Below are 18,837 nucleotides of genomic sequence, written 5' to 3'. Positions count from 1 at the left end.
ATGCTTTTGTCAAGTCCTGAGTCTTGCCCAGCCAGGAACCTTAAGAGAGTCAAGGAAAAGTTTTTTCACCCCTACAAAAGCAAGAAATCAAGCTCCACCTTCAAACTCTTTCCTTCCTGGATATGCCACTATTCTGCTATATCCTTTAACCCATGGCTCCAGCAAGCTCATAGCCACAGGATAGCACTCTAGAAGTGGTGGAGAGATCTTCTCTTACTTGCTCCACAGTCTTCATCATATAAAACTGCATTAGGCCAAAGGTAATCCCTCAGTGATTACTTCCTGTCATCTGCTGAGATTTCAGACTCAAAAACAGTCTGGGTACTGATAAGAACATATAACTAGTAGGTGGCATAGCTACATAATGAGGACTAATTTACTCCTTGAAAGTTCTACTCCTCCAGAATGCTCCCTTAAAAACAACTGACCAGTGAATGAAATAATTAGTTTCAACTTAGCACTGAGACAAATTCCTGCTAAATGCTAAGACATTTAAAAGTTGAAGAAGATAGAAAATTCAGAAGAGGTGTTGCATTCAACTACCTTAAAAAAAAAAAAACTATTTGTAAGAGTTTTAGGGTCCACACAGAACAAAATCTGGCTGGCTTGATCACTGAACCTCAAGTCCCTTCTGGAACATAAGAAGTTGGACTAGACCTTTGATAGTATTCTGATTCTGATACTATGTTATATATGATTTAGGGAAATTCCTTAACACTAAAAAAAGATGAAAATGGATTACTCTGAATATAAATTCAGTCTTGTTCAGAAGTTTTTTGCTATTGTCTCTACCATCTCCAAATAATAATCAAAGGTAAAAGGTAAAAATAATGATGAAATCCAGCCATTTGTGACAACATGGATGGACCTTGAGGGTATTATGCTAAGCGAAATAAGTCAGAGGGGGAAAGTCAAATACAGTGTTATCTCACTCATAAGTAGAAGATACAAACGACAAACACATAGAGACAGAGATTGGATTGGGGGTTACCAGAGGGGAAGCGGGGAGGGTGAAGGACAAAAGGGGTGATTAGGCTCACGTGTGGTGATGGAGTATAATTAGTCTTCAGGTGGTGAACATGATCTAATCTACACAGAATTCAAAATATATTACAAAGTACACCTGCAAGTTATATAATACTATAATCCAATGTTACTGCAATTAAAAAAAATTAAATAAATAAATAAAAGAGTTTTAAAAATAGGTGAGTTTATTTCATCAGGTCAAACTTTCTGGAAACATCTACCATATTTAAACAATGTAGAGGTGCAAAGGCAGTAGCGTGTGCTGAAAATAGCATGTGATTTAAGATCAGATGACCTGGATTTGAGTCCTCATTCCACTAACTCTAATCCACATCAGCCTGCAGTTCAGTTTCCTCACCTGTAAAATGGTTATTATACTTACAATCAGAGGGTTACTGTAAGAAATAAATAAGAATAAGTGTAAAGGTACTTAATAAGCTGCAGTAAACTCATGGGATATTATTACAAAAAAGTCTGAAATAAGGAATTTACTAATATCTACTTTTATTCACCTCTAAGAAAGTACATTGTCATTTAAGTTAGAAATACATAACACAAAGTAAAAAATACTTCCCAAGTAAAATTCCTAAAGTCAATATTTGAAGGCAAGGTTCCTGATTTTTAACTGGAGTCAACATTTTTTTAACAAGGGAACAAACTGTTTGAAATTCTTACTAATTAAGAGCATTAATTCCTATAAGTTAATTCTTCACGAATTCCCAGTTTATGAAATCACATTCTACAAATCAGTCACCTACTGACAAAGCACATAAGCAGGGACAATTTTTTGTGGTGAGGTAGCATCCTGAATAACCAGCAGCACTAAATAAAACAAATATAATTTCACAAGTAAATGGGTATGAACCTCAACAAAAAAACAAATGTGAGAAGTAAAATTTGTTAATTCACCTATGAAAGAAAAGGAGAAAAGATTACTTTGCTACCACACTTTATTTCCTAGAGTGCAAAAACACCATTTAGAAACACATCCTAAAACAGATAATTTACCTACGACTTAGTTGAGCTAAGCTTCAAGCTAAAATTAGACAGAAAAATAATTTTCTTACATGCCTATGTAATCCATGACCGGAATGAAGACACACACACATGTCACACTTCTGGCCCCTTCTCAGTAAGCACAAAATGGAATGGGGGGTGTTGGAACTGTCTGAAACCTTCTGGCTCTATAATTATGGAAATCAGTGAATAGTCTCAAGTTAGACAGCTAGCAAGGCACAGAGCTGAGGTTCAAAGAGAGGGCTGTAGGACTCTGAAGTCTGTGCTCTCAGACTTAGCACTATACATACCACCTGCTAAGGAGGCAGTGACTCCATCACCACCACAATCCCTCACCAATCACTGTGACACTTATTTCTCCTCCTCTATCTCACCAATTTCTGCCATAAAGGATAGGTACGGAAATCAAAATAATTATATGAAGAAGGAAAACCAGCAGCTGAGAAAGACCTGAAACATCATTTAAGTATTTTGATATTTCTAAGTCATTTTTACATACAGAAATACCAGATTTTTTTTTTAATCTATCATCAAGAGGCAGGCCATAAAATCACCTTTTCATAATCACTGTGCATGCTGGCTGATCTACTCCATGACAAGTCCCAGAGACACACTCTACAGGGAATCCCTGCATGTAACTTGATGTTCTTTAGCAAACTTTATCTTATCCTCTTTGTTACCTATCTTTTCCTCCTTTCAAAAAATACTCCTAGTTAGGTACTCAGCCTTGACTCTAAACAGAGGGGGAAAAAAGGGACAAGGCAAATTTGAAATTGCAAACACACTACTGTTCACATTGTCAGCCAAAGAAATGAAATACTTAGGTATAAATTTAACAAAATATGTTCAAGATCTATGTACAAGTAAGGAAACTACAAAACCTTGATGAACAGAATCAAGGAAGAACTAAATAAATGGGGAGATATTCCATGTTCATGAATAGGAAGACTCAATATTGTCAAGATGTCAATTTCCCCCAACTTGATCTACAGATTCAGTGCAATTCAAATCAAAATCTCAGCAAGTTATTTTATGCATATTAACAAACTAAATCTACAGTTTATATGGAGAGGCAAAAGACCCAGAATAGCCGACACAATATTGAAAGAAAAGAACAAAGTTAGAAGACTGACACTACTGGACTTCAAGACTTAATAAAAAGCTACAATAATCAAGATAGTGAGGTATTAGTGAAAGAACAGACAAACAGATCAGTGGAACAGAACAGAAAGCTCAGAAATAGACCCATGGAAGTATAGTCAACTGATTTTTGACAAAGGAACAAAGGCAATACAACGGAGCAAAGATAGTCTTTTAAATAAATGATGCTAGAACAACTGGACATCCACATGCAAAAAAATGAATCTAGACACAGACTTTACACCCTTCACAAAAATTAACTCTAAATGGATCACAGATCTAAATGTAAAATGTAAAACTATAAAACTCCTAGAAGATAACATAGGAGAAAACTAGATGGCCTTGGGTATGGAGATGATGTTTTAGATAGACCACCAAAGAGAAAACCCATGAAAGAAAGAATCGATAAGCTGGACTTCATTAAAATTAAAAATTTCTGCTCTGCAAAAGACAAGGTCAAGAGAATGAGAAGACAAGCTACAGACTGAAAGAAAATATTTACAAAAAATATCTAATAAAGGACTGTTATCCAAAATATGCAAAGAAGTCCTAAAACTCAACAATAAGAAAACAAACAACCCAATTAAAATACGAGCCAAAGACCTTACAGACACGGGACCAAAGAAGATATACAGATGGCAAATAAGCATATGAAAAGATGATCCACATCATATGTTATCAGGGAAATGCAAATTAAAATAATGAGGGGACAGCCCGGTGGCGCAGCAGTTAAGTTCGCACATTCGGCTTCTTGGCGGCCCGAGGTTCCCCGGTTCAGATCCCGGGTGTGGACATGGCACTGCTTGGCAAAAGCCATGCTGTGGTAGGTGTCCCACGTATAAAGTAGAGGAAGATGGGCATAGATGTTAGCTCAGGGCCAGTCTTCCTCAGCAAAAAGAGGAGGATTGGCAGTAGTTAGCTCAGGGCTAATCTTCCTCAAAAAAAATAAATAAATAAAAATAAAATAAAATAAGATAACGAGGAGATACCACTACAGAACCATTAGAATGGCCCAAATCCAAAACACTGACAACACCAAATGCTGGTGTGGATGTGGAGAAATAGGAATTCTCATTCATTGCTGGTGGAAATGCAAAAGGGTACAGCCACAATGGAAGACAGTTTGATGGTTTTTTACAAAACTAAACATATTCTTATCATAGCATCCAGCAATCATGCTCCTTGGTATTTACCCAAAGGAGCTGAAAACTTATATCCTCATAAAAACCTACACACAGATGTTTATAGGAGCTTTATTCATGATTGCCAAAACTTGGATGTCCTTCAACAGGTGAATGGATAAACTGTGGTACATCCAGACAATGGAATACTATTAAGCGCTAAAAAGAAATGAGCTATCAAGCCATGAAAAGATATGGAGGAAGTTTAAATGCATATCAGTAAGTGACAGAAGCCAATCAGAAAAGGCTACATACTGTGTGATTACAAGTAAATGACATTCTGGAAAAGGCAAAACTATGGAGACAGTAAAAAGATCAGTGGTTCCTATGGGTTGGAGGTTGGGTGGAAAAATAAATAGGCAGAGCACAGAGGATTTTTAGGGCAGTGAAACTACTCTGTATGATACCATAATGATGGATACATTTCACTATACATTTGCCCAAACCCACAGAACATACAACATCAAGAATGACTCATAATGTAAACTCCGGACTTTGGGTGATTATGATGCATTAGTGTAGATTCACCAATTCTAACAAATGTACCACTCTGGTGCAGGATGCTGATAACAGCGGAGTCTGTGCACGTGTGGGGCTAGGGAGTATATGGGACACCTCTATACCTTCCTCTCAATTTCAGTGTGATCTTAAAACTCCTCAAGAAAAATAGTCTTAATTAGAAACAAAACCCAACTAAGTACTTTCACCATATATATGTTGTAAGGAATTTTAAATACATCATGGAGGGGAAGGTATTCTGTTAATGTAAATGCAAAATAAGATATACTAGAATCCGTAAGTTCTGGTTATTCAGAATCCATTCATTTAGTCAAAAATACATGAGTCAGTACCATGTACTAGGCACAGACCTGTGACCCGGGGATATATCAGTAAGCAAACAGCCAAACTACCCGTGCACCCATGGGACTCACAAGTCAGTAAATATTTACTAACCCCTAAATTAAAAAAGCATAAAACCCAACAGCTAAAAACATATACACTGATTGAATAATGGTACACTGTAGCAAAAAAAAAAAAAAAAAAAAAACTCCACAAAAAAATAGCTCTCAAGAAGGGTTGTACTAATTCATACATACACAGTACATGATGTATGAGGATCTCTCTCTCACTACACAATCATCAGCATTAAATGTTATTTAAACTTTTAAAACTCAATTCAAATATTATTAAACCATATATCCTTCCCATTGTTTTGCTATGCTTATTTTATCTTTTAAATAATTAGCTCTGTTTTGGCATTTTCTATTGTATGTGCTGATCTCTATTCCTATTTTTGTGAGTGTCACACTGCTTTGTAATGTTCAATTTCAATTAGGACTTCACTTTTATATTATGAGAGTTTTCATTATAACATGCCTTGATAAGGCGCTCACTTCAGCAGTACATATACTATAAGTGGAGCCATACAGAGAAGATTAGCATGGCCTCTGTGCAAGGATGACATGCAAATTCGTGAAGCAATCCATACTTACAAATAATAATAATAATACTGATATGCTGTAATAAATAGGTCTGAAAAAATAAATAGGTTACAGCAAGACAACTAATGCAGAAAAAACTGCTAAATCCCTCAAAATAAATGACAGCCATTTCAGAGCAATGAGGCTGGTGTGACAAGCTTTGAGCAGGTCTACAGCTAATTCATTGAACACTAATTAGTCAGAAATTTCCTGCTGACTTTACACAAAAGTTAACTCTCAATTAAATCCCTGAATATAGAGTTTCAGAAATAACTTGATCAACTTTATATTTTATTTATTTATTTTTTGGGGTGAGGAAGATTGGCTGTGAGCTAACATCTGTTGCCAATCTTCTTCTTTTTGCTTGAGGAAGAGTGGCCCTGAGCTAACATCTGTGCCCATCTTCCTCCCCCATTTTGTAAGTGGGACACTGCCACAGCATGGATTAATGAGCAGTGTGTAGGTCTGGGCCCAGGATCCTAACCTGCTAACCCTGGGCTGCTGAAGCAGAGTGTGCGAACTTAACCATTATGCCACCAGGCCAGCCCCTCAATTTTATATTTTACTTGTTATGTTCATATAAGAGTAATTTATGGTAAAAAATTTATGTTTAGGTAATTCAACAAACTCTTTCTATGAGATGAGAAAGCATAAACTGGCAGGCTTTTTTCTTAAAGGTACATAAAAGAAGGTGTGTTTTCTAATTGATAACATCTTAGAATCACTGAAATACAATAATATGTTTAGCCCCTGCAGTGACTCTATGAGTTAAGTATTACTATCATGATCATTTTTACAGGTGGGAAAACTGAAAGGTTAACTCACTCACCCAAATACATAAAACTAGTAAAATATCAAAGTTAACCTGGATCCAGAAATCTGCCTCTTCTGTGCACTATTAACTCTTCAAGGAATCAACTGACTATTTAACTTTATCCACAACAGCATCTCCCGACTTACTCGAACACTGCTCTATGAGATTATTTTGAGCAGAATAAAGGACAGAACAGTTCAGCACTTGTCAACCTACCTGTCTGCAAGTGGAGTGGGAGAGGGAAGAAAGAGCTGAGGGGCTGGCGGAGTCCCCAAAGCCCCAGGCCCTGCCCCCATCACCTTAATCCACAGCACATTGTTTGGAAAGCACAACTATGGATGAGGTAGCTGGTAATCTGCCACTTTACATTTCTACAACACATCTGGGGCTTTCTTAACAATCAACCAAGGAACCATCTTCTTTATGTTTTCAACAGACTATAAAGGAATAGTTTGCAAAAGGACAGATCATTGAATAATAACTGGAAATTCTTCTATATAAAAGACATAGTTGTATTCAAGTAACTAAATCTTTTTAAACACAAATATCTGACGAGTATTTTATTTACACTAATGAGCCAATTTACAAATTGCCAAAGCATACTTATTTTTTAGTTTTTACAACTTAAAAATTTTTTGCTCAGAGAGAAATGGCAGATTTGGGCTTTATCTATGGCTTTCTCAAAGTGAGTTCCTGAAAATGAACAAGGCTAGAAAGAGAAGTAAGGACTAGATAGATCCTAGTTAAAGGAGGGCCGAAAATGAAAACAAAATGTTTAGTTTCCTCTATTTAGTATAAGTGAAAATGTTAGTTATTCCTGGAAAGACAAAGGGAACAACTTTATAGTCCTTACCATACTCCATACTCAAGGGTCCTCAAATGCACAATGTGGCAGCCCTCTGCCCTCACCACCACCTTACCTCACACCCCACCCCTTTCAAACTACACATTGGCCTATTGGCCCAAGAAAGGAAGCCCTTTACCAAAGAAAAAGAGAAACAAAGTTTACCTGGCTTGTGCTTCCAAGGGCCCAGATGGCCATTTAAGAATTATACTAGGTTATCCTTCATTACACATGATTTTCATTGTGATCTGCCGCCCCCATCATACTCTCTTTTATTTCCTTAAATAGATTCAACATACATATACTACATTCTTTATGTGATAATTCCAACAACTGCACGTTTGCTGGTTCAAAAACAAATTCTGTTACTTCTGCTTACCCGGGCACATACATTATATGATTTTTTTAACTGTGTATTCATTTTCCCTGGAATTTTAACTCTAGAAAATCTTTGATGCCTGGGTGTAATGTGTTTTTCCTTTAGAGAGGATGGAATTTGCCTCTGTGATATAGCAGTGGAACACTTTTCTAAATACTTTCACACATTAACTCATTTAATCCTTGCAACAACCTTATAAAGTTGCTCTTCATGTTTAAAAAAGATATATCTAAAACATGAGACACAGAAAGCACAAAAGTAAAAGAAAGGAAAATTACATCCCAGGCAATTACCAGTCAAAAGAAAGTGTTTCCAGATGTCAGTCAAGGAGGGTCCAACAAGGGGTCAGTGGCTGGCAGTGCAGAGACAGCAGCGGCAGGCTTCGTGGCCCCAGTGACACTTCTGTGCTGGTGCTGGGTTGAATCAGGCCCATGCCTGAAGGAATATATCTGCTAAGCTATGAATCTGGTTTTATTGAGGAGCATCTGGAAGAGATACCCCTCCAGCCCAGAAACCTTGTGAGAAAGTAGATTTGCACCTGTTCACACTGCCAAAGAGGAGTTTGCTTTTGGCATCTTTGATGACAGCTACAAGATCCTCACATTCACCCCCAAGATGCAACCAAAAAGCTGTGGAGAGCTAGAGAAGCAGCAGAAATAAGTGCCAGTTCCAAAATATATAAAGAACTACAACTACACCAAAAAACCAGACAACCCTATTCAAAAATAAGGACTCGAATAGACAACATTTCTCCAAAGAAACATAAACAGCCAATAAGCACATGAAATGATGTTCAACATCATTAGTCATTATGGAAATGCAAATCAAAACCATAATGAAATACCGTTTCAAATCTACTAGGATGCTATAATAAAAAAAGAGAAAATAATAATTGTTAGCAAGGCTGTGAGAAATTGGAACCCTGTGCATTGCTAGTAGGTACGTAAAATGGTAGAGCCACTATAGAAATTGTTTTGGCAGCTTCTCAAAAGTTTAAACATAGAACTACCACATGATCCCAAAGAATTAAAAGCAAGGGCTCAAACAGATATTTGTACACCAACGTTCACAGTAGCATTATACACAACAGCTAAAAGGTGGAAACAACCCAAGTGTCCATTGATAAATGAATGGACAAACAAAATGTGATATACACATACAACAGAAAATTATTCAGCCACAAAAAGGAATGAAATTTTGATATACAATGCAACATGGATGGAGCCTGAAAACACTATGCTAAATGAAAGAAGCAAGACAGAGAAGGACAGATATTACATGATTCCACTTATATAAGGTACCTAGAATAGGGAAATTCATAAAGACAAAAGGAGAACAGAGGTTACTAGGGGTAAGGGGAGAAGGTGATAGGGTGAATTATTGTTTAATGGATACAAAGGTTCTGTTGGGTATGATGAAAAAGTTTTGGATATAGACAGTAGTGACTGTTACACAACATTGTGAATGTATTAATGCCACTGAATTGTACAGTTTAAATGGTTAAAATGATAAATAATGTTACATATACTTTCCCACAGTAAAAAAATTTTTTAAAAGCAGTGCTAGTGATTAAATAATTAATAAATAAAAATTAAAAGGAGAGAAACAATACAAAGTATGTTTTACAACCACAATGGAATGAAATTAGAAGAAAGATATAAATTTGAGAAATTCACAAATACATGTAAATTAAACAGTGCATTACTAAACGACTAATGGGTCAAAGAAGAAATCAAAAAGGACATTAGAAAATACTTTGAGATGGAAGAAAATAAAAATAAAAACATACCAAAGATAACAACATACCAAAATTTATGAGATACAGCTAAAGGAGTGCTTACAGAAAAAATTATAGCTGTAAATGCGTGTATTAAAAAAAGAAGAAAGATCTCAAATCTAAAGCTTAACTTCCCACCAAAGACACTGGAAAAAGAAGAGCAAGCTAAACTTAAAACAAGCAGAAAGAAGAAAATAATAAAGAGCAGAAAATAAATTGATGAAACAGAAAAGAGAAAAAACAATAGAGAAATTCAATGAAACCAAAAGTTGGTTCTTAGAAAATATCAACAAAATTGACAAACCATTAGCTAGACTGACCAAGAAAAAAAGAAAGAAGATTTAAATTGCTAAAATCAGAAATAGAAGAGGACATTCTGGATGGTCCCTGACTTACGACGGTTCGACACAGAAGTTTTTCACTTTATGATGGTGTCAAAGTGATAAGCATCCAGTAGAAACTGTACTTTAAATTTGAATTTTCATCCTTTCCTGGGCTAGCAATATGTGGCATGATCCTCTCTCATGATTCTGAGCAGCAGCAGTGAGACACAGCTCCCAGTCAGCGTTGAAATCACAAGGGTAAACAACCAATATACTTAAAACCATTCTGTATCTATACAACCCTTCTGTTTTTCAATTTCAGTACAGTGTTCAATAAGCTACATGAGAGATATTCAACACTTTATTATAAAATAGGCTTTGTGTTAGATGATTTTGCCCACATGTATGCTAATGTAAAAGTTCTGAGCAAGTTTAAGGTTGGCTAGGCTAAGCTATGATGCTCAGTAGCTTAGGTGTATTAAACGCATTTTTGACTTATGGTATTTTCAACTTATGATGTGATTATCAGGACATAACCTCACTGTAAATCAAGGAAGATCTGTACTACCAACTTTACAAAAATAAAAATGATTATAGAGGAATAAGAATAAAGATTGTATGCCAATAAATTAGACAACTTAGATGAAAGAGACAAATTCCTGAAAAGACACAAACTACTGACAACGACTCAAGAAGAAATAGACTATCTGAATAGAACTATAAAAAACAAAGATATTTAATTAGTAATCAAAAAACTACCCACAAAGAAAAGCCAAGGTCCAGGTGGCTTTACCACTGAATTTGACCAAACAGCCAAAAAAAAAAAAATCAACTAACACCAATTCTTCACAAACTCTTCCAAAACACGGAAGGAACACTTCCCAACTCATTCTGTGAAGCCATTATTACCCTGATACAAAAACCAGAGCAAGAAAATTACAGACCAATATCTCTTATAAATATAGATTCAAAAATTCTCAACAAAATACTAGCAAACCAAATCCAGCAACATATAAAAAGAATTATACACCATGACCAAGTGAGACTTATCCCAAGAATGCAATGTTGGTTCAACATCCAAAAATCAGTTAATGTAATACATTATATAACAGAATAAAAAACAAAACTCATATAATCACTTTAATAAACACAAAAAAGCATCTAACAAAATCCAACATCCTTTCATGATAAAAACACTTTAAAAAGTAGGATTAGAAGGGAACTTCAACTAGATAAAGAGAGAGTACAGAAAACTCACTTCTAACATCATAGATAATGGTGAAAGACTGGATGGTTTTTCCTAAGGTCAGGAACAAGATAAGGATTCCATTCTGGCCATTTCTATTCAACACTGTATTGAAGGTTCTATACAGAACAGCTGGGAAAAATAAACAAAATAAAAAACAAAATATATCCAGATTGGAAAGGAAGTAAAATTATCTCTTTTCACAGATGACATGATCTTACATATACAATATCCCAAGCAAAACACCAAAAAATTGTTAGAACTAATTAACGTTTGGCAAGGTTATAGGATACAAGGTCAATTACAAAGATCAATTGCATTTCTATACTGCTAAAATGAACAATCCAAAAATGAAATAAGAAAATTCCATTTACAACAGCATCAAGAAGAATGAAATACCTAGCAATAACTTTAACAAAAGAAGTATAAAACTTTTACTCTGAAAACTATAAAACATTGTTGAAAAAAATTAAAGAAGATCTAAGTAAATAAAAAGACATCCTATGTTCATGTTCCAATGAATCACTGAATCCATACGTTCACTGGAACATGAACATATGATTGGAACATAAGATTGGAAGGCTTAACATTGCTAAAATGGCAAAAATTCTCAAAGTGATCTACTCATTCGATACAATTCCTATCAAAATCTTAGCTGATTTCTTTGTAGAAAATGAAAAGCTTAATCTAAAATTCATATGGAATCTCACAGGATCCTGTACAGCCAAAACAACCTTGAAACAGAAGAACAAAGTAGAAGACTCACACTTCCTGATTTCAAAACTTACTATAAAGCAATGATAATCAAGGCACTGTGGTACTGGCACAAGGACAGACATACAGATCAATGGAACAGAACTGAGAGTCCACAGATAAACATACATTTCCACGGTCAACTGATTTTGATGAGGGTGTCAAGACCATCCACTGGGGAAAAATAGTCTTTTTCAATAAATGTTGCAGGGGCCACATGCAAAAGAATGAAAGTGGACTCTTACCTTACACCATATATAAAAATTAACTCAAAATGGATGAAAGATCTGAACCTAACAGCAAGAACTACGAAAATCTTAGAATACAACATAGGAATAAATATTCATAACCTTGGATTTGGCAAAGGACTCTTGCACATGACCCCAAAAGCATGACCAACAAAAGAAAAAATAAATTGGACTTCATCAAAATGTAAAACTTTTGTGCTTCTAATGTAATGATCAAGAGAGTAAAAAGACAGTCCATAGAATGGGAGAAAATATTTGCAAATCATCCACCTGATAAGGAACTTGTATCCAGAATTTATAAAGAACTCTTACAATTCAATAATTAAAGGACAACTAATCTAAATAAAAAATGAACAAGGGATCTGAATAGACATTTATCCAAAGAATACAAACAAACGGCCAATAAGCATATGAAAAGTTACTCAACATCATTAGTCATCAAGGAAATAAATATCAAAACCACAATGAAATACCACTTCATACCTACTAAGATGCCTACAATCAAAAAGTCAAATAACAAGTGTGGCAAGGGTGTGGAGAAGTCAGAATCCTCATACACTGCTGGTGGGAATATAAAATGGTGCCAACACTTTGGAAAGCAGTCTGCAGTTCCTCACTATGTTCCTCCAATTAAACAGAGAGTTACCATAGTAATTCCACACCTAAGCATACACCAAGAGAAATGAATACATATGTCCACACAAAAACTTGTACATGAATGTTTATAGCAGTATTATTCACCATAGTCAAAGAGTGGAAATAAATTGTCTATCAACTGAAGAATGGATAAACAAAATGTGGTATATCTATACAATGGAATATTATTTGGCCATAAAAAGGAATAAAGTTTTGATACATGCTACAACATGGATGAACCTTGAAAACATTATGCTAAGTGAAAGAAGCCAGTTACAAGAGTCTACATATAATGTAATTCCATTCACATGAAATGTTCAGAACAGGGGTATCTACAGAGATAGACAGTAGCTTGGTGGTTGCTCAGGGCTGGAGGAGAGAGGACAGGGTGGAGAGGGCATAGGGAGTGATAGCTAAAGGATACAGGATTTCTTTTTGAGATGATGAAAATGTTTTAAAATTGACAGTGGTGATAGTTGCACATGTGAATATACTAAAAATCATTGAATCGTACACTTCAAATGGGTGAATTGTACGGTGTGAATTATATCTCAATAAAGCTGTTATTTAAACAAAATAAATGAGTTGACTCTTCCAAAAAAAACAAACTGGTAACAACCCAAATGTCCATTAACTCTAAAATAGAAAAATACTGTATAATTACATAATGCAATACTGAAAATTAATGAATCACGGTTATATATACCAAAATGAATTAAACTATACAATAGTCTTGATTAAAAAAAAAGGCAACTCACAGAAGACTACATGTACCAGGATTTTATTTACATAAAGGAGCCATCATGCAAAATAGTGAGGGAATTATTAACACAGAGTTCATGAAAGCAACTATCTCTGGAGAGGGAGATGGGAGGCGTAAAGACGGAGGGACAGACAGGAGGCTTCAAAAGTACCGACAATGTCATATGTCCTAAGCTGAGTGATGAGGACACTGGTCATTTAATCAGTATTGTTTAAATTATATAATCTCTTTTGTTTGTATGTTTTGTTTTGTTTTGGGTGAGTAAGACTGGCCCTGAGCTGACATCTGTTGCCAATCTTCCCCTTTTTGCTTAAGGAAGATTGTCACTGAGCTAACATCTGTGCCAATTTTCCTCTATTTTGTATGTGGGACACCACCACAGCATAGCTTGATGAGCATGTGTAGGTAGGTCCTTGAACCCTGGGCAGCTGAAGCGGAGCATGAACTTGACTACTATGCCACTGGGCCAGCCCCTGTATGGTAATTTTTTAGATGTTTTTTAATGTATAGATAACATCTGGTTTTAATCTGGAAAGCTCTTATTTTTCGTATCCTCCATAGCCCTTACAGGAGTGCCCTAGGCACAGAAGGGTTTTGTGTGTACATAAATATATATATGCATACTTTCCACAAATATATGTACGGTGGGTAGAGGGATTGATCAGTTTTAAATCACTTCAAATTTTTAGTACCAACATGGACAAAACAATGAACAAGGTACTCTTCTAAAGGGATGAACAACAATGCCTCCCTAGCCATAACAATTTTCTAAATGACAGTTACACAAATAGGTACAGTATAAAGAAGGCCGTATTTTAAGTGTGACAGTAGCAGTACACAGAAAGTTTTATGGGAGCACAGAGGAAGGGGAGATTAATTCCACCTGTAGACACCCAAGAGAATTTCATGGAGGGTGTGGCACCTGAGCTAGGCCCTGAAGTATAGGTAAGATTGTGATGGGCAGAGGATGAGGAAAGGGTATTCCAAAGGAAGAAAACAATATAAACAATAATAACAATTATTATTATACATTTAGTAGTTACAATAAAAACAGTAGCAGCTGACATTTATTGATTGCATACTATGTGCCAAGCACTATTTCAAGTATTTTAAATGTATTTCCCCATTTTATCATCACAAAAATCCTATGGTACATACTATTATTTTCCCCACTTTAGAGATGAAGAGACACAGAGATATCACGTAACTTGACCACAGTCACTGTGTTAGTAAGGGATGAAGTTGTAATATGAACCTGGCTCCACAGCTTGTGCTCTTAACTACAAGAGGTAGAAGAAGGAACCCACATATGTTCAAAAAACAAATATTCCAATTTATGTGGCATATAAGAATTACTGATATCTGAGGATATTTGGTATGATGGGAAAGGGTACTTAAGTGGAATCCATTGAAAACAGGAACCAAAATTTCATTGTAGATAACAGGAACAGATTGGGGAGGATTTAAATGAGACTATCTTGGGGGGAAAAACCCAAAATATTGAAAAGGAATTTATTTTAGCTCAAATTTAATAAAATATAGTCTTATAAATTATAACTGTGATAATTCTTATAATGAATAAAGAATAAACTGTTGATTATATGTATAATTTTTTAAATTGTATGATTCCTTAATGAATAGATGGCATCAATGGCATAATGTAAAGATAACTATGGAGACTCAGATTACAAATGCTTGAATGCTGAACCAACCATGTCTTGGGTTGAGAAGGAAGTATCAAGAGATTATACTGGAAAAGTAGCTTGAGGCCAGCTCATGAAAAGCTTAAACTCTCAAAAGAAGATGACTGGCAAACAGGAGACATTGAAAGAAAGAAAAAAATAGGAGAAACATTCCAGAGAAAGAATCGACAGGACTTGATGGCAGTTTGAATGGACTATGTAATAGAATAAGAAATTAAAGATTACTGGGTTTGTGCCCAAGAGAATTGCTAGCCCATCAACCAAGGGCTTATAAAAGAACAAAAAATACATGAAGAAAAATAGGTTTGGTAGCCAAGGCAAAGAGTTAAATTTGGTTGAATCTGAGGCACCAGAGGGATACTCAAGAGACTGGCAGCAGGCCATTCAAATTTGAGTCCAAATCTCTGGAGAGAACTTGAAACTGAGGATGTATATTTAGAATCCACATAGATGCAAAAGATGAAGCCCCAGAAGTTATTGAAGAAATTATCAAGAAAAGGAAGATATATGGAAAAGACAAAGGGAATGAAGAAAATATCTGAAGTGTTGTCTAAATTTAAGAGCAAAGAAGAGATGCAAGGATACACAGAAACAACAGGCAACAGAAATAGAAGATTATCAAAAGGGATGCGAGAAATATCAGTATATGAAACTGAGAGTCCAGAGGAGCTGGAGCATAGAAAAGGCTGCTGGATTGGACATAAAACAGCCACTGGATAAGGTTTTATGAATCTTTGATTCTACAATGCCCAGCACAGGTACTCAATAAGTATTTGTTGCATATGAATGAGTAAATTTGTTGGATATGTTGAATGAATAAATGAATTTTGATAGTCAAAGGAGAAAGCGATTATCCAAAAAAACCAGAAGATTCCTGAATAACTTAGTGAGGATGAAAATAACTGTGACACTACATAAGATCTCAGACTGCTAATAGTGGAGCGGAATGTAAATGAAGTATTTCACTCCTATGTAATACCAAAAAAGGATACTGTGCATACACTAGATTTTGCAGATGAACCTTCCCCCAAGATATTAAATTCAACAAGACAGATACATTTTACGTCTTTCCACTTAACACAAATCTGTCACTTCTCACTAAGGAAAAGTAGCCAGAAGACAGACAAAAAAAAAAAAAAAAAAAAAGTGGTAAGAAAATGAAGAAGAATAGAAGCAAATCAAACATGAAAGATCTAAGATACTTCAAAAGCCCAACATGTTCCTGGGAGAGTCGCTGGTCTGCTTGCTTTATTCACTTATACCTTCCTGCCAAAAATCATGAAAGAGAAAAATGTCAAGTTCCAAATCTGAAACTTGAACAGGCATCCCTAACATCTTTCCAATCTTTCTAGCCTAACAAAAACTTATTAAAATAGGAAAAAGACTAATTTCTTACTAGGGATTTTAATTATGACTTTTCTCACCATCGTCTAAACAGTCTAAAAGTAGCATTTCCTTTTTAAAGCCAGATACAGAATCTCCCAAATGGCTTAAGAGGTAGGGGCCCTCCAGTAAAGGAGCAAAGATAAAAAAGAAAATAGGGATCTGGGTTCTTCTTATATAACCAGTGAATCTTAATTCAAAATAAGTCTAATACCTGGAAGAGAAGGAAATCATAGAATCCTAAAAATTAGAGCACATGGTTTGAATAGAAACGAACATCCTCAAAGTATTTCCTGTTACACACTGGAGACAATATACAGGCTTCTTCACTTCTATATCCCTCCTCAAAGATTTAGCATTTTGGCCATACCAACATCTGAATTCTGACCCAGAGACAACCCATATATACTGCTGAGTGTAACTTCAAATAGGAAATGGAACATGACAATAGAAATGATGGCAGCATCATGGTTTAAACGGAGGAACTATCTGAATTCAAATCCACAGGGAATTGGGAGGGTGGTCTATCAAACTTCTTATGGCACCCTGTTGTCCTAGATTCATGAAAAGTAAAGGAAAAATAAAAATGCTTTGAAGAATAACAGTAACTTTAGGTAAATGGAGTAAATGAGTAAACATAAGAATCAGTCAAAAATACACCAATCAACTGCTAAGCTGGTGAGTCATTTGCAACCTCAAATTGCTTACCACTAAGTAACTGCTAAACATCACTTATGATCTTGGCTATGTGGACTCTTATCAATTAAGCTTTAGACTAACTTATAATTAATATGTTTAAATGATTAAATATACAATATCAGAGTCAATTTATGTGCTTTAATTATACTGGTCTTAAATTAAGTAAGATACACAAAACCTTAGAACCTTAAAAAAAAAAAATCAAAACAAGTCACTATGCCACCCAAAGGACTCCACAACCCTCGGCCCCAGGAAAGCTAAAATGCTTTCAAAATAAGATCTTGATGACTTTTTAGGTAGTATCACACTTCATGGTCTCCCAATTCCCTATGACTATGATGGGTCATATCAAATTATTAAAGGAACATATCTTACATGCAAAAGAAGATACTGTTAACTGTGAAGGGGGAGGGGAAAAAAGAGGTTGAAGGAAATTGTGGCATACATCTTCCAGTCTCCATTCTACTACTCATTTCCTATATCCACCTCTCTCAACCCCAGTGTACACTCTTCTAAATGCCAGGGGTGAGTCATATATGGTATACGGCGACAGCAGCAAGAAGTTCTGCATTTCCTGTATCAACAAATGGGCAAGATGTACCTCTCCCACCTCCTTCCTTAATCACAGACTCAAATGCCAAATAAATTGCATACACTGCTCATTCCCCACATATACACTAAGCTGTCTCCCTTCATGAGACTTCTGTAGTTCATTCTGCATTGACAGGCTGTTTCAAATATCTGCTTTCCTTGAAAAGAAAAGGCCATTATCAAATTCCTGTGTCAGCTGTAGTGTTGGTTTCTTATACTTTACAGGCCAAAGACTTTAGTTCAATAAATTGCTGAGTCTGGGTCTAGGATGAAATTTCTTTTCCCACCATATATGAATAAAAAGTCTGTTAAGCAGGTAAATGCAAATAAAATTAGCATTTTAATACTATACAAACACATTTTAACAAATACTAATTACAAAAAGTTTTTCCCCCTCTCTTTGTGAAAAAGCTTTGGGATGGATGTTGGGCCTCCTTCATTGATTCTGTCTCTTTACATTTCTCTACTTTATGTCATTTGGCACTATTCCTTTGTTTTTCTTCTAATTTTTTTCTTACAGCTTTTTTCCAATCATTTTAATATCTGATACATTCAAAACTATATGGGGGATGCTTGAAGCATAATAATAATAACTCATGACCAAACTCAAAAATTAAAACATTACTAATACTAGTTTTCTGTGGTCCTCAGCCCACATCTATTCTCCCCATAGAGGTAATGACTTCTAAATTTTCTGTTTAACAAATCTCTGGCTTTTCTTTGTAGTTTTACTAAATAAATACATATCCCTAAACAATATGCTATTTGGTTGTACATCAAAAAAGTTTTTATTACAATAGATTTTTAAAAGACTTCTACAAGTCAAAGTCACA

At 35.3% G+C, this 18,837-nt stretch overlaps 1 protein-coding gene and 1 non-coding gene across 3 annotated transcripts in view; one reads left to right on the top strand and one right to left on the bottom strand.

The window, feature by feature from the left end:
• Positions 1-18,837, bottom strand: part of SRBD1 (S1 RNA binding domain 1) — a 206,317-nt gene that overhangs the window by 108,550 nt on the left and 78,930 nt on the right. The window lies entirely within an intron of this gene.
• Positions 5,751-5,857, top strand: LOC123286771 (U6 spliceosomal RNA). Its single transcript, XR_006529574.1, has one exon. It is a non-coding gene; the product is annotated as a U6 spliceosomal RNA (small nuclear RNA).

Source organism: Equus asinus, chromosome 6 (assembly GCF_041296235.1).
Source record: "Equus asinus isolate D_3611 breed Donkey chromosome 6, EquAss-T2T_v2, whole genome shotgun sequence".
NCBI classification, from domain to species: Eukaryota; Metazoa; Chordata; class Mammalia; order Perissodactyla; family Equidae; genus Equus; species Equus asinus.
The sequence above is the reverse complement of the archived record's forward strand: the minus strand, read 5'-3'. Positions and strand labels throughout refer to the sequence as shown.